Raw genomic sequence first — 5,000 nt, forward strand, 5'->3', positions numbered from 1 at the left:
TAGAAGTTACGTATTGCTCCAGTTTCCGCCCCACCTCCCTCCGCTGAATCGTCCTCGGAGTTCCTGTTCCTGGAGCCCTCAGTGTTTACTCCAACATTCATACTTCAAGCTTCCACCTATGCCTCCCCTACCTGGTCTCCTCCCTAAATGCCACAACGTAAACAACTGCATGAAGATTTTCCCTTCCTACTCCACATATTAAGAGTTTCCAAGACACTGACCTCTGACTCTCGCTGACCATCACCACGACTCACATCTGCAGATTTGGTAGGTTTGCACCATCCTCACATGGTCTACCACCTGAGATCCCGCCCGAGAATTGCTGTTCGACACCACACAACTGCATCCAAACCATACGGCACGAATCTGATCGCTATAAGAACCACAAACCAGCTTTCCCATCTGAACCCATCTCCCCAACAACCACATATTCTGCTCCCTGGCCGCCAAGTTCCCCAATCAAACCACACACACACACACACACACACACACACACACACACACACACACATCCCAACACACCACACACACCAACACACTCCCACCCCAACATCACACACTCACCCCAACACACACACACACACACACACACACCAACACACACACACCCCAACATCACACACACACCCCCAACATCACACACACACCCCCAACATATCACCAATAACACGAACATCACACACACACACACACACACACAAATCCATCATATTCTACACACAAACCTATCATCACACACACACACACACCCAACACACACACACACACCCAACACACACACACCCAACATCAAACACTAACCCAACATCAAACACACACACACACACAAACAAACACCACACACACACACACACACACAAACCCCACACACACACACACACACACACAGACAAACATGCAGCCCACACAGGCACACACACACACACGCACAAGCATACAGCCCATCACACATTCACACACACACACACAATCTGAACATCACACACACACCCCATCATCACACACACACACACCATGATCACACACACACACACCTGAACATCACACACACACCCCAACATCACACACACCCCAACATCACACACACCCCAACATCACACACACACACCCCAACATCACACACACACCTGAACATCACACACACACTCCTCAACACACACACACCCAACACACACACACACACCCCAACACACACACACACACACACACACCCCAACACACACACACACCCCAACAACACACACACACAACACACACACACACACACCCTAACGTCACACACACCACACACACCCAACATCACCACACACACACACCCCATCACACACACACACACCCATCACACACACACACACCCCATCACACACACACACACACCCAACATCACACCACACACACACCCCAACACACACACACACACACCCCAACATCACACACACACACCCCAACATACACACACACACCCCACACACACACACCCCAACATCACACACACACACTCCAACATCACACACACACCCCAACATCACACCACACACACACCCCAACACACACACACCCCAACATCACACACACACACCCCATCACACACACCCCAACACCACACACACACACCTAACATCAGCATGCACACACCCCAAACATCACACACACACACAACCCCAACATCACCACACACACACCCCAACATCACACACACACCCCAACACACACACACACCCCACATCACACACCACGCAACCCCACACACACCCAACATCACACACACACACCCCAACATCACACACACCCCAACACACACACACTCCAACATCACACGCACTCCCCAACACACACACACCCCAACACACACACTCCAACATCACACACACACCCCCAACATCACACACACCTCAACATCACACACACACACCTAACATCACACAGCACCCCTCCAACATCACACACACACCCCCAACATCACACACACACACCCCAACATCACACACACACACCCTCATCACACACACACACACCCCAACATCACACACACACACACCCCAACATCACACACACACCCCCAACACACACATACACCCCCACACACACACACACACACACCCCAACATCACACACACACACACACCCCAACACACACACACAAACCCATCATCACACACACACACACCCCAACACATCACACACACACATCCCCCAACACACACACACCCCAACATCACACACACACACACACACACACACCCCACACACACCCCAACATCACACACACACCCCAACATACACACACACACCCCATCATCACACACACACACCCCATCATCACACACACAACCCCATCATCACACACACACACCCCCAACATCACACACACACACCCCCCAACATACACACACACACACACCCCAACACACACACACACCCCCTCATCATCACACACACACACACACACACCCCGAACATCACACACACACCCCCCATCACACACACACCCCATCATCACACACACCCCACACACACACACACACACACGAACATCACACACACACACACCCCAACATCACACACACACACACATCCCATCACACACACACATCCCAACATCACACACACACACACACCCCAACACACACACACACACCCCATCACACACACACACACACCCCACATCACACACACTCCCAACATCACACACACCCCAACACACACACACCCCCAACACACACACACACCCCAACATCCACACACACACCCCAACATCACACACACCCATCACACACACACACACCCCAACATCACACACACACACACCCAACATCACACACACAACCCCCAACACCACACATACACCCCAACACCACACACACACACCCAACATCACACACACACCCCAACATCACACACACACACACACTATAACCCTAACACCGCACACACACACACACCCCAACACTCACACACACCCCAACATCACACACACCCCCCAACACACACACACATCCCCCAACATCACACACATACACCACCCCAACACACACACACACACCCCACACACACACCCCAACATCACACACACACACCCATCACACACACAACCCCACACACACACACCCACATCACACACACACACACCCCCCAACATCACAACACACACCCAACACACACACACCCAACACACACACACACACCCCACACACACACACACCCTAACACACACAACCCCAACACACACACACACACACACAAACACAGCCCATCACACACACACACACACACACCTGAACATCACACACGCACCCACACCATCATCACACACACCCCATCATCACACACACACACACCATCACACACAACACCAACATCACACACACACACCCACACCATCATCACACACACCCCATCACACACACACCTGAACATCACACACATCACACACCCTTAACATCACACACACACACCTGAACATCACACACACACACACCCGAACATCACACACACACACACCTGAACACACACACACACCTGAACATCACACACACACACACCTGAACATCACACACACACACCCGAACATCACACACCTGAACATCACACACACACACCAACATCACACACACACACCTGAACATCACACACACACACCTCCCAACATCACACACACCCCAACATCACACACACTCCTGAACATACACACACACACCCCAACATCACACACACACCAACACACACACACACCCCAACATCACACACACACCCCAACATCACACACACACCCCAACATCACACACACACACCCCCAACATCCCACACACACACACCCCAACATCACACACACACACACCCCAACATCACACACACAACTCCCAACACCCACACACACACCCCAACATCACACACACACACACCCCAACACACACACACCCCAACATCACACACACACACAACCCAACATCACACACACACAACTCAACATCACACACACACCCAAACATCACACACACACACCCCAACACACACACATCCCCAACACACACACACCCCCAACATCACACACACACCCCAACATCACACACACCAACACACACACACACACCCCCAACATCACATACACACACCCCAACATCACACATACACACACCCCAACATCACACACACACACACCCCAACATCACACACACGCACCCCATCACACACACACCCCAACATCACACACACACACCCCCAACATCACACACACCCCAACATCACACACCCCCCAACATCACACACACACACCCCCAACATCACACACACACCCCAACATCACACACACACCCCCAACATCACACACACCCCCAACATCACACACACACCCCAACATCACACACACACCCCAACATCACACACACCCCAACATCACACACACACACACACCCAACATCACACACACACACACCCCCAACATCACACACACACACCCCAACATCACACACACACCCCCACACACACACACACCCCAACATCACACACACACACACCAACACACACACACACCCCAACACACACACACACACCCCAACATCACACACACACACCCCAACATCACACACACACTAACCTCAACATCACACACACAACACACACACACCCCATCCACACACACACCCAACACACACACACCCCAACACGCACACACACACACCCCAACATCACACACACACCCCAACATCACACACACACACCCCCAACATCACACACACACCCCAACATCACACACACACCCTCAACATCACACACACACACACCCAACATCACACACACACACACCCCATCATCACACACACACACCCCAACATCACACCACAACACACACCCCAACATCACACACACACACACACCCCAACACACACACACCCCAACACTCACACACACACACCCCCAACATCACACTCACACACCCCCCAACACTCACACACACACCCCAACACACACACACACCCCCAAACACACACACACACAACCAC

At 52.0% G+C, this 5,000-nt stretch overlaps 1 protein-coding gene across 1 annotated transcript in view; it reads left to right on the forward strand.

Moving 5' to 3' along the window:
• Window positions 1–5,000, forward strand: part of LOC121874642 (poly [ADP-ribose] polymerase 2-like) — a 60,212-nt gene that overhangs the window by 5,266 nt on the left and 49,946 nt on the right. The gene's annotated exons all lie outside the window — the stretch shown is intronic.

This window comes from Homarus americanus, unplaced genomic scaffold, assembly GCF_018991925.1.
Source record: "Homarus americanus isolate GMGI-L3 unplaced genomic scaffold, GMGI_Hamer_2.0 scaffold34360, whole genome shotgun sequence".
NCBI classification, from domain to species: Eukaryota; Metazoa; Arthropoda; class Malacostraca; order Decapoda; family Nephropidae; genus Homarus; species Homarus americanus.